Source organism: Pteropus vampyrus, unplaced genomic scaffold, assembly GCF_000151845.1.
Source record: "Pteropus vampyrus isolate Shadow unplaced genomic scaffold, Pvam_2.0 Scaffold37, whole genome shotgun sequence".
Taxonomy (NCBI): domain Eukaryota; kingdom Metazoa; phylum Chordata; class Mammalia; order Chiroptera; family Pteropodidae; genus Pteropus; species Pteropus vampyrus.
In genome coordinates, this window is record NW_011888818.1 from 201,363 (window position 1) to 215,827 (window position 14,465).

At 29.8% G+C, this 14,465-nt stretch overlaps 1 pseudogene; it reads left to right on the top strand.

Annotated features, from left to right (window-relative positions):
- The first annotated feature begins 11,038 nt into the window (after positions 1-11,038).
- On the top strand, positions 11,039-11,157 carry LOC111738380 (annotated as a pseudogene).
- The last annotated feature ends 3,308 nt before the right edge of the window (positions 11,158-14,465 follow it).

Sequence of the window (14,465 nt, forward strand, 5' to 3'; positions counted from 1 at the left end):
TATTATTACCCCAAGTTATTACATTTCCTTTCCTATTAAACAAAGATAACATGTCTATTAGAATAAATTCCTTATGTTCCACTGTTAAAATATAGATGCATGAAAATTTAATGTATTCCTAATTTTATTTTGCCAGACTTTTGACATTGTTGACCTTATGACTATTAAACCCTAAATTATTTAGCTAATGACCAAGATTTTACATATTTGTAATGAATTACTTAAAAAATTGGGAAGGAACCTCCCTAAATTGGATTAAAGATGAAGGTTACATAGGCAGACTGAGACTATTATTGCTGCTAATAATTTTTCTTCAATCCTTATCTAAAATATTGATCTGCCGTGTGCTGGGAAAAATAGAGAAAATACATGGAGGACTAAAAGAATAAGAAAAAAGAAAGTTTGGGTTTATCTTTGCTTTCTATCTCTCTTTCTTCATAAAACTTGTTCAGAATGTACATTTGGAATTAAGCTAGAAATATCTAAGCACAAATTTCTATGACAACCAACAAAGTGGTTTTCAGGCAAACCATAGCTTACTTCTGAAAAATTCTTTCAAGTTCCCAAGTGGTCTGAGTTAAAGAAGAGTGAGTTCTCACAAGTAACAATTATTTTTCAAAAAGCTCTTTGTGTGCGTGTGTGTGCGTGTGTGTGTGTCCTCACAAACCTGTCCACAGGATAAGATAACTTGTAAATGAATGAGCTGTCTCATTTTCTCTAAAGAAAGGCAATCTACCATACCACATTAGAGGAAAATCTCCTGTGACAAAAGAATTGTATAGGCAATAGTCAAAGTTTCCATTCCTGTGTAATGTTTAACGTTGGCTCAATAGGACAAAAATTTTGCCTCACATAGTTCATTAGTTTACTTATTCCTACTTGTAAAAATTTAAATGTTCTAGAGATAGCATGCTCACCCGTGGTTTGCGAAAGTAAGATTAAAGTGGATTGCCTTGACTAAAAATGAAGTAAAAATTGTTTGACTTCATTTAGTAAATTATCTCGTTTGTTTTTTTCTTATTTTATTATTTACAAAGTCTATTTGAGCATATTATCATATTTAAATTACCAACAAAACCGAGAGTGAGGCACAACACATTTATTTATTTTTACAAACATAAGAAATTAACTGATTTTTCAAAATGTTTTCAAAATTAGAATAAATGTTGTTTTCTTGACAAAGACATCTATTAACCACCCAGCTGCACACAACCCCATTATCCTCCAAAGTTGCAGTGAAATATTGTTACGTATATCACTACTCTCTTCTATAAGCTCTAATTACCATGAATAAGCAAAGCTAATTTTTTTTTACAACTTATCACATATAAGGCATTACTTTAATTATACATGTGTATTCACTCATTTGATTTCCCTAACAATCAATATTATTATCTCCAATTTACAAACATGGAGATCAGGACAAAAAAAGTTGAATAACTTATGAAATATTATTCTAGCAGTATGTGGCAGAGCCATAAATAAAACAAACTATGCTTTTCTATACACTTTATGCTATCTTGTATAAAGAAATAATATTATATTTATCTGTGCATCACTTATTATGTATAATATAATGCTTTGAGAATACTAGTCACTGAGTAAATGCTTATTGAATGAACAAATAAATAAACAAGATTCATATAAAGAGAAAAAATCATTTTCTAAGAGTAAAAATATAAACAGTTCAACTTCATTTTGATAGTATAACCAAAATCCTATAAGTGTACAAATATAAAAGAGGCCAATATAATCTTAATATTCTATTTTCCCCATTAAGGACATAGAAATACAAAACAATGCATTTTAATATATGACATTTTTTAATATAAGAGATCAAATATAAAATCAGAGAAATAACTGTGTGAGTCAGCTAGGTTAAGGGCAAAGATAGTCATACAAAGATGGGAGATCTAACAAAATGACGTAAAGTACAGAAAAAAAGTGATATCTCTGCTGAAACAGATATAATGCATTTAGACTGGACAAAAAAAGTTTAAAACTTGATTATTTTATAGAATTTTAGTCTCTGTTTTCTCTGTTGTCAAGATCAGGGTATCATTAAAATTTATATATACGACCTATAGCTCAAAGCCTTTTAGAGAATAATATGTAAATAAATATTGAATTTATTAATGAGTATGTTACATTATTACCTTAAGAAAACAAAGAAATAATTAAAGATGTATTAATATACTCATTTCTAAATAACACAAGAGAGATATCATTGCAAGAATTATTACTGCATCTTGAAATTTTGTAATCTTTGAAGTTTAAAATGCCTATTTGCATATACAACATAGCTATTTGAATTATACTTGGAATATGCATACAGAATTTGGAAAAGGAAGAGAACAGCTGATTAAAATTGTTCTGTCTGTGAAAGAGCAATGTAGATGAAATGCAAATTTAGAAATATTAATTTTTATGATCATACTAAGTTGGCAAAAGATGTGAATAGACTCCAAGGTACACAGAAGACTGTATCTTAAATACATTGTAAAAAGATTAACTAAATTGAGAATTAGCTCTAACAGGCAAAATCAAGTCAGTAAAAGACCACAGATTTCAAAGCAGCAATATAGTTCTGAGGTCTTACTTGATATACATTCAAATATCAACCACCCATAGACTTGACTTTCTAACTCTGGGCAAAATAATTCTTCTAGAAATCCCAGTATTTTCCTCTGTTAGATGTGTGTAATAGATATGCCTACCTCATTTGTTTGTTGTATAGATTTTAAAAAGTAAATATAAAAAGCACTCAAGCAGTTATTTAGCCCATTAACCAAATTTAGTTATAGCTATTTTGCTTTTACTTTTTAGATTAAAATATGTTAATCAATGGTCAATGACTATGTAAGAAAAATGAGGAGGAGCTTGGCTTTCAGATGAAATTGGTCTACGATAAAATGATTTAAATAATATAAAGTAAGAATACAGAAACAATTTAGGGCCAAATGCCTCTGTGAAAAGATTTCAAAATGGAGACACCTCAGAAATCCCAAAAGGTGTACCTTACACTTGAATAACACGAGAAATGACACTTAGGTTTAGCCTTTCTTCTAAAAGTCCTCATTTCCCCAAAGTCACCCTGTATCAAGCGCCAATTTATCTAGTGCAAACAAGCCTTGATGACATTTTCAAAGTTCCCAATCCAACCAATTAGAAAGGGCTGGACAACCATTTCTACTTCCTGCTTTTAACCCTGTGGTCTCCAACCTTTTTGCCTCCAGGGACTAGTGCTCTTATGAGACTCCAGTGCCTGATGATCTGAGGTGGAGCTGAGGCCGTCTTGCTAGCCCTGGGAGTGGCTGCAAATACAGATGAAACTTCGCTTGTTTGCCCACCAGGTCACAGACCCATGTGGTTTTCGGGCCCAGGGGTTGGAGATCCCTACTTTAGCCCATAAATACCTGGGCATGTTATGTTTTCAGTAAAGAGCTTAATTATGCTTTCTATTTGTGTTGCTTAGTTTGCGAACTGTAATAAGCTCAAATAAACTTGGAATTTGATCAAATGCAAATCATTTCATTTTTCTTTGACACCTGATACCAATCCAAGATAAGAAATTACATTATTCTAGAGGAACTACAGAAGTCTACAAGTCAGTGACACAAGGCAACACATATGAAAGACATCTAATTTTAGAAATTATAACTTGTTTATAAATAACATCAAATGTTATATTTATCATATACATGCAAATACATGTCTATCTATATTTACATTTATATTTATATCCCATCTCCGTGCAGGGATTTGCTCTCCAAGACATTGTGATAGATTTCACTATGTGACTTGCCTTGGTCTTATGATGAGTTAAGACTACCATACTGACCCTCAATTTCATGCTTGGAAAATATGATATTAACATATGTGATGCAAGCAGAGGCATAAAATATGCTTGCGAGATTGAATTCACCATCTGAGTTTGCTGGCTTCAACATGGTAAGAACCTCCCCTTTGCCCCTTATGACAAGCGTTCTAAAATGAATGCATGCGGACCAGGGCTGAATCCAATCTGCCAGTTCTAGACAGACCCCACTCGTAGAAGAAATTCCCAGCTGAGTCCAACCAAGACCAACACACCTGAGCCACTGACAGATTCACAACATAGAATAAACCATTGATATTTAAAGCTACTGAATTTTGAAGTGCTTTCTCATGCAGCAATAGCAAATAACAACTATAAGCACTGTTTGTCTGTTAAATAAGTAAATTACAAACTTTTTATTAGAGCATATGAGTCCTCTCTATATAAGCATGAATGACTTTTGAGTGCTTTATTATTTCCGGCTAGTGAAAGAAATTCTGCAAATATATAAATAATGTTCCTATTGCAATGTGATCATGAGATATTAGACATAAAATGCTTTGAAATGTTAAAATAATTTTATCAGTATGAGAGAAACTATAACATTTCATCAAATAAAAATATATTTATTATAAAAAGTTGAGCATTATAAACATGCAAAATATGCTCATAGCATGAAGATAATAAATGCAATTTTCTTTGAACCTTCATATATATAATGCCTTAAATCATAAGTCATTTCCTTCAGTAAGAATATTAAAGTGTCCCTTGATAAAATATCACCCCTCCAAAACACCACACCAAACTTTGATTCAAACTCGTGTTAAAAACAAACAAAAATCCCCTCATATTTGAAACTAGAATATTTTCATGTGTGCATGCTTTATGTTTTCCGTCTCATATATTTCCCCCAAATTGGGGCTATATCTTGTTTCTTAGTAATATGTTGCATAGACTTCAGAAAAACAGGTCATTAGTAAACACTGTTTGAGGATCTCTGGCTTGAAACAGTTACTGTAGCTTTTCAAGTTTCCCGTATTATAAACCTTATCAAAACCAAAGCCGTTCAATAGATAATTATTACATAAATTTTCACTGAAGACTAAGTAATGATTTTAAATAAAATCAAGTCCTTGCTGCATTGGCAAAAGGTTTTACTTCACAGGAGGATAATTTGCTATATACCTTTCTATGCTTTGCATATTAACTATGGTCCATCTAGGTACACAAAATATCAACTAGAAAGAATGTGTGATGTGAAGAATTGAATGCATATATAAATGACAGATAAAGCTATTTAGATTTATTTGCAGTGTCTCCTTACAATGGCTATACACTTTCTGTATGCATTTCAGTGTGCCTTAGGAGACCACAGAGATCATTAGTTTAACTACAGTAATTTTCAGTAATTTCACCAGAATTCTTTTTAATATTAGAAAATATCATGAAATTCACAACAACTCTTTTAAGAGTTTCAAGGTGCTATTCTGTTCATTTTTTCCAAAGAAATTCACCACACATCAGTAATTATGAATTACTATAATTTATGAGTATGATACCTTTTTAGAGTCTCTGTTCTGTTTTCTTAGATATGTTTTTTTCATATAATAGGTCTTATTTATTTGATTATAAATTCAGATTACTTTTTTAAAAATCTGAAAATACCTTATTCTATTTCCTCATGAAAATTTGTAGGTTAGGAAATGGGTCATGATTTTTTGTTATTTTTTTTTTCTTTTTGTTTCAGACACATCTTTCTACTTTCTACTTGTGTAAAAGGCTTTTTTTAAAAATAATTTAATAACAATGGAGCTCATATATGTAATGGCATTATATTCTTTCAGGAATCATCCTAATATTTTTTCTATTTATAAATATTCTTAGCTATACTGCTTTAGAAAAAAATAACTGAATAATTGGACAATTTCAAAAAAAGGATAAACTAAATAATATATACAATTTATTTTTTGGCATTTTAGAAAGAATAGACTCCTGCATCATTCTGGATTCATGGCATATGAATTGAGACTCAGATATCTTATTTTTCTCCCAACATGGATATCTTTCTATTCATATTCTGTCCTTTCTACTCATATTAACATCCTCGGTCTTCCTAATTTGCCCTAAATAGGATGCTTCTTTTCTTGACTCCTTTCTGTAATTCTTTTGGCATTTTTTGCTCATTCTGTTTTAAAAGTATAAGTGAAAACTGAGAGTAGATGAAGAGAAGATAAGAAGGAACTGGGTAAATAAAGCTTTAGGTAATATTTCCATATAGCAGATAAAAAATAATTTCTATTTGACAGGGCATGATATATAGTAACAGTTCAGAAAATCTGCTATATGAGTTGTCAAAAACAACACAGTATTCAATTTATTTTGAGGTTCTGTAAAATTTAGACAAGAAAAATCTAAGAAAAATAAAGAGTAAAACTTAGAAAAGCTAGTAGCTTCTTTCATAGGAGAACCTTGATAATAGCAAATCAGACTAGGACACCCCTTTCTCCCGTGACCATTTTAATCACACTGCTCTTCAAAGTGAACACATTCATCCTTGCCTCTAATTAGTAATTGTCTGCCATACCTCCAGACCTAATTTTTTCTTACTGATTAAACTCACGCTGGTTATTCTAAGCCCACAAATGATCTCAATGAACTTCAATACAGTTCTTCGTTAACATAAGATTAAATATTTAATTATTCTCAATTAATTGTATGTGCCTCAAGTTTTTGCATAGACCATACATAAAAGAGCCAACACTCAGCATCCTTTGTATAACAAATCTTCTTTTATTCCCTATGCTTTCTCTTTATTACAGTTTTCTTACGCTACATTTTTATGCCATCTAGCCCCATCAGTAAATACATCTGGATAATAGGTATAGAGTCATTAGAACAATCTTGAGCAGCCAGACATTCTCTTTATCTATAGAAAAGATGCACTAATTTCCTCGATGACTAAACATCTCATCTTTTGTGTTCTATTGAAAATATTCAAGTGAAAACATCAGTCTTTTCTTCTTCGTGGGTCATTAGTGGTTTATATTCTACCTTATAATGGCTATTAACTTTTGATTGTAAATTATTTGAATAATGTATTAAGGTTTTTTTAATTAAAACAAAATTAGTATTTAATAAATAGCAATAATACTAATAACAAAGTGCTGTGCTTTTCTGGATACTAGAGGTTTTGTCATGTCAATATTAAGATACTATAGAATAGACACCATTACAGTAAATACTAAATTTTTTTAGATGTATAATTGGGAAGTTTAACACTTTGATATCACCTATTATGTCAGGCAATAAATTAGGCATGCTTTCAAGTTTAAATTATAACACATTTTACTTAACAATGTTCAATACTATCAAACTAAAATAAACCACACAATCCAAATCATAAGTTAATTGAATTAATTAAATCTAAGAGTCACTGAAGAGTTTTACATAAGTTTTACATAACATTTTAACATAGTTTAAAGTAATAATACTGAACATGCCCAATCTCGTCTGATCTCGGAAGTTAAGTAGGGTTGGGCCTCGTTAGTACTTGGATGGGAAACCACAGGAAGACCAGCTGCTGTAGGCATTAAATAAAATAAAATAAATAAAGTAATAATAAAAATAAACAAAAAAGATTTAATCATTTTCTGTCCTTTAACTTATTCATTCATATATTATTTAAAGAGAGAATTCTTAGGAATGAGTACCACTAATCGAGGTAGAAAAGTTATGCAATGCTGTGTAAACTATCTGCCAGACCTAAATTTTGGTTGAGTCCAGGCGATTTCTAGAACCAGTTTTAATGGTTGGAGAGAACCAATTATTAAATTTAAGAAATTTTTCAAGCTAGTTAAAAAATTAAAAATAAAATTATATAAACATAAATTAAAACTATATAAAATAGTCCATACTTATAACACATTTATTTACTAGATTTTTCTATATATATATGTATTTTAAGATGTTTTTACATCTATCGAATCTATATGGTAGAAATATATAATGGTGTGCTACTGCACCTGTTTCCAGTCCACATTCAGTAATATGTTGGATTACAATTAGCCATAGTGGGAATATTGACACCACACAAAGTGATAAATTCCAAATGCAGAGACCCCTCCTACCATTTAAATAACTAAAATCAGAAATGAAACGAGAGATATTACTAACAACCTTACAGAAATAAACAGAAATGTAAGAGAATACTGTGAACAAAGGTGTGTCGATAAATTAGATAACTTAGAAAAAGTAAGTAAATTCCTAAAAAGACCAAACCATTGAAACTGATTAAAAAAGAAATTTAAAAAAAAAAACTGAATAGAATTAGAGCAATAAAGAGGTTAAATTAAAAGAAACTACCTACAGAGAAAAGCTGAGTCTCAGATGTTTTCACTGGCCAATGCTACCAAACATGTACTGAAGAATTAATAGCAATTCTTCACAAAGTCTACCGACAGTTATTAGAAAAAGGAACACTCTCCATTTCATTCTATGAGACTAGTATTATCTTTAGATCAATACCAGACAAAGACACCACAAGAAAATAATACTATAGACCAATATAGTTTATAAATATAGACATAAAAATCCTCAAGAAAATATTAGCAAACAACTAGAAAATTATAAAAAGGATTATATATCATAACCAAGTGGGATTTATTATAGAAATGCAAGATCAGATTAACATCTGAACATTAATAATGTAACACACTCTATCGATAGTTTAAAGGACAAAACAACATAACCAACTTGATAGACCTAAAAAAATCATTTAACAAATATTTACTAAGAACATAGCTAACATCATAAGTGATAGTGAATAACAGGATGCTTTATGATATAAGATCAGGAACAAAAGAAAGATACATATGTTAGCCATTGCTATTTAACATTGTTCTAGGGGTTCTAGCCAGGGAAGTTAGATAAAAAATAGTCAAAGTAAAAATCATCTATATTGGAAAGGAAAAATTAAAACATTTATTTGCAGACAATATGATCATTTATATAATGATCTTAAGGAATCTACAAAATAATTATTAGAAATAGTAAACAAGTTCAGAAAGGTAGCACCATCAAAATTAATACACAAAAATTAACTATATTTCTATACAATTGCAATAAACAATATGGAAGAAAATTAAGAAAACAAATCATTTACAATAACATCTGAAAGAACAAAATGCTTAAGAATAAATTTTGAAAAATGATATGCAACACTGTAAAAATTATTGAGAGATTCTAAGTAATGGAAATAAATACCATGTTCATAGTTGGAAACAATATTGTTAAGCTTGACCTACAAATTTTATCTGCAGGTTTAACACGATCCCACCTACCTTCTTTGCAAAAATTGACATACTGATCCTAAAATTCACAGAGAAATTTATTGGATCCAGAATTGCTAAAATAATTTTGAGAAAGAAAAACAAAGCTGGTAGACTCATACTTCCTGATTGAAAGACTTACTACAAAACTACAATAATAAAGACAGTGTGGTACTGACACAGATGACACATATGGGATAGGATCAACAATTCAGGATGAATGCTTATATTTACAATGAATTGATTTTTCATGTTTATTGAGGTATACATGACAAAAAATTGGAAGATATTTAACGTATACAGTGCAACAATTTGATATGCATATACATTGTAAAAGTATTTTCAACAAATGGTGCTGGGACATATGAAAATCCACATGAAATATAATTTAAATAAACCCCTACCTCACACCTTATAGAAATATTAACCCCTCAAATAAATAAAAAGCTTGAACAAAACAACTAAAACTGTAACAATATTAGAAGAAAAATAGGGTTAAATCTTTGTCACCTTGGATTTGGTACAGGATTCTTAAATATGACACCAAATATGAGCAACAAAAGAAAAAATAAATTCCACTTTATCCCCTAAATTAGAACCTTTGTGTTTCAAAGGATGCCATCAAAAAAGTGAAAGGACAACCCACTGGGTGGAAAAAAATACTTGCAAATCAAATATCTAATAAGAACTTGTTTCTAGGTATATAAAAATACCTACAATTTAATAATAAAAAAGACAAATAATTGTATGAAAATTGATAAAGATCTAAATAGATATTTCTACAAAGAAGACATAAAACAGCAAATAAGCACAATCAAAGCATGCTCAACTTCATTAGTAATCAAGAAAATGCAAATTAAAACCCCAGTGAGTCATCACTTCACACACATTAGGACACATGTTGTTGAGATATGAAGAAACTGAAACTCTCATACATTGTTGGTAGAAATTAAAATGATACTGCTACCTTGGAATGCAGTACTATTTCTTCAGAAATTTAAACATGGAATTATCGTTTGATGCAGCAATTCTATTATTGGGTATTCAAGGTAACTGAAAACACATGTTCATACAAATACTTGTACATATATATTCATAGCAATAGTATTTATAATAACCAAAAGGTGAAAAATATCCCAAACTCTATCAATTGATGAAGTATTACATAAAATGTATATCCATATAATTTAATATAACTTTTTCATGAAAGTGAATAAAGTGCTGATGCATGTTATAACATAGAAGAACTTTGAAAACATATTGAGATATAAGTCAGACACATAAGGCAACATACTGTATTATATGTATATATCACATATTATATGATTACATTTATATTAAATGTCCAGAGTAGGCCAAACTATGGAAATAGATGATAAATTAGCAGTTACTAGGATTTTACTAATGGGGAGACTCTGGGGTGATGGCTTAAGAGTAAGTTTTTTTTAAGTGATACAAATATTATAAAATTGATTGTGATGATGGCTGTACAATTCTGCAAATACATCAAAAAATATCAGATTGTAAATTTATGTCAGAAATAATATACATTCTTTTATAAAATTTATTTTTCTGATCATAATTATTTTTCTGAATATACTGGTTCAATGCTGTCATAACCTCAACTGTATTAAGCAGTATTTTTATAACATTTGTTGTTTTGTTTACAAGTGTTTTTTCAATTCTCTTTGTGTTTGCTGTGAATTGTTTCCATGTTTAATTTCTGTAGGCCTTCCATAACATTGGAGAATACTGCTAATTTTACAAACTCTGGATGTGTCTAATTTACAAAATCATGATCATTGTTTAGTTGTTCTCACTCCCTCCCACTCTTTCCCCGAGCCCTGTGGAAGAACACAATGATACTTATTCTTTTGTTCAAAAGGTTTATAGCGTCTACGGCCATGCCACCCTGAACGTGCCCAATCTCCTCTGATCTCGAAAGCTAAGCAGGGTTGGGCCTGGTTAGTACTTGGATGGGAGACCACCTAGGAATATCAGATGCTGTAGGTATGAAAAAAAAAATTTTTATAGCATTTTGTTACCCAATTCCCTCCTCTCCCCTTATCTTTAATAAAGTGAGAATTACAACTGATATCTGGCTTTCATTCACATTTTTAATAAATAAGAATAGAACATTTTTGCTCTGGACATTGATATTTGTATCTTCTTGCATTGATATTTGATATAGTTTAGTTTAGAGGAAAAGACAGTTGTCTATACAAAAAAGGCTTGAAAATGATAAATAAATATCCAAATTAAAATAATTTGTTTATTAATACAGAAAGTTTTAAAATCAATGAATAACTTGTTGTGAATGAATTCAGTTATTTTATTTTCGCTATACTTATTTACATTTATTTCTGCTCCATTTAGTTAGCTATGAGAGATTTGATTAAGATTGGAAAAAGGTCATAATATAATAGTTTATAATTTTGAGGAAAAACAAGGCAAATTTCTGAGGTCAAGCAGTACATGATATTAAAATGTCTGTTGATTCTATTAAGGCTTGATTAGCTGTGACAAAATCAAGGAGTATGATATCTCCAATTCTTTTCTTCTTAAGATTGCTTTGCCTATTTGTTGTCTTTGTTTATTCCTTGTAATTTTTAGGATATTTTGTTCTGGTTCTGAGGTAAATATAGGTATTTTGAAAGAAATTACATTGAATCTGTGGATTGCTTTGGGTAGTATGAGTTTTTAACAATTTAATCCTTCCAGTTCATGAGCACAGTGTATCCATTTATTTGTGTCATCTACAATTTTGTTCTTCAATGTCTTATAGTTTTTTGAGTACAGGTCTTTCACCTTTGGTTAAATTTATTTCTAGGTATTTTATTTTTCTGATATAATTGTAAATGGGGTTGTTTTCTTAATTTCTCCTTCTGATTGTTTGTGACTAGTATATAGAAACATAGCAGTTCTATGCATTTAGTTTATATCCTGCTACTTTACTGAATTAATATATTATTTATATTACCATTTGGTAGAGTTTTTAGGGTTTTCTTCTCTTTTTTTATTAAATGTATTGGGATAACATTGGTTAATAAGATTATAAAAGATTCAAGTAAACAATTCTGTAATACATCGTCCATATATTGCACTGTGTGTTTACCACCCAAAATCAAGTCTTCTTCTGTCACCATATGTTTGACCATATGTAGTATCATGTAAACTACAAATAGTGACAGTTTTACTTCCTTCTTTCCAATTTGGATGGCTTTTATTTCTTTTTTTTGATTGATTGCTGTGGCTAGGACTTTCGATACTATTTGGAATAATAGTGGTGAGAGTGGATATTCTTGTCTTGCTTCTGATCTTAAAGAAAAAGTTTTCAGCTTTTCACCATTGATTATAATATATACATCCTATGTTTATTGCAGCATGATTTACAATACTCAAGATACGGATGAAACCTAGGTGTCCATTAATAGATAAATGGATAAAAAAGATGTAGTATATTTATACAATGAAAAACAATAAAAAAATGAAATTTTGTCATTTGTGACAATATGGATGAAACTAGAGGGTGTAATGCAAGTCAAATAAGTCAGACAGAGAAGGACAAATACAGTATGGTTTCACTTATATGCAGAATCTGAAAAAACAAAACAAGTGAACAAACAAAATAAAAATAGACTTTTAGAAACAGAGATTAAATTGCTGGTTGCCAGAGGGAAGGGAGGTGGGGACAAGTGGATGAAAAAGTTAAAGAAGAATATAATTAACAATATTGTGATAAGTTTGCATGGTAACAAATGATTACTAGATTTAGTGAGGTAATCACATTGTAAGATATTGAAATGTTGAATTAGTATACACCAGGAACTAATATAATATTGTATACTAACTATACTTAAAAAATAAATACATAAACTTTTAGTGAGTCTTTCAGGAAATTCTTGTAATAGAATTTATTTTCCTGAGCAAGAATCTACTGGAACAGTGAAATTATGCTAAAGAAAATGTAACAATAAAGTCACATTAATGTAGACAGCAAGCTGTGTGAATATAGATAATTCTGGTTCTTGTTGTTTTAACAAAGTCTTCATAGAAAGGGAGCATTTGAACTTGCTTTTGCATCTTTGAGCCAGATTATTACTGAGAATTAAAAGAAAAGAAGGAATTATATTTATTTTTTCGTGAAAGAGAAAGAAAAAGATTGAGCTAGAAGTTTTCAGAGAGAAATAACTGAGCTGAAAGTGTTCAGAGAAATGATAGATTGAGATATTAATTAAGGGCCTAGTATAAAATAAAATGAATGAAAGAACATTAATAAAAACATTTGATGCCATGGACTGTTTAATAAGAAATGAGAATTTATTACTAAATGAAACAAAGGCAAACTACAGAACATAAGCTGCAATGTGCCTGAAAGTACAGAACAAAATAATTAAACCATACTCAAGTAGCAACATGTAAAAAGCAATTTTAAGACAAAAATATGTATAAGTACTTAAGCTATCTTGATTCATTTGGTTTGATCTGACTTATATTTTTATAAAATTAATAAAATAAAATATGTAATCTATAATCAATCAAAAATCATGATTCTAGACCTTGGATTCTAGACCAGAATCCAAGGTCTAGAATCAGATCCTTGTGAAGTGATAGTTCTATATCAAGCTTAATTCTGCCATTTCTTATTTATAGTAAATTATATAACTGTAGTTTTTCCTTTTCTTTGCTTATATGTGTATATTTTGTAAATATGAGAAAAATACAGAAAAAACCTTTTAGTCATTGTTGCTTTAAATAAGATTATATATGGACAAGCATTTTATATGTATATATTTATCACCTCAATAAATTTCAATAAAATTTAGCTCCATTGTTTCTATTAATATTTCATTATTATTTTTGCTTATATTTTGAAACAAACATCAGTGACAAAAAAGATAAAAAATTGGATTCCCTGTAAAGAATTAAGACTCTGAAATCAGGCATAATTTGACTACTGTTGTACCAGATATAAGTAAATGTCCTTACCTACAAAATCTCATGTTTTCTAGTTACTTAAAATGTATTCATCTTTGTTGATTTATGTTTCCTTGGTAGTCATTTTGAACTTGTAAGAGGATTCAGGCCATATGGTTTGTCAATTGTGGTGAATTTCGTTATCTAGTTGGAAATTATTCAGTGCTCAGAGTAGAAGATGCATAGTCCAGTATGCCAACACAAGGAGGATGTATAATAAGCAACCAGGAAAACTTTCCAAAGAAGGAAATGCACATTTCTGAAACTGAAATACACATGTATTTTACATTCTTGTTTTCCTTGCTCTAGGATCTTGATAATGATCTCTCCTGGGTGCATTTGAG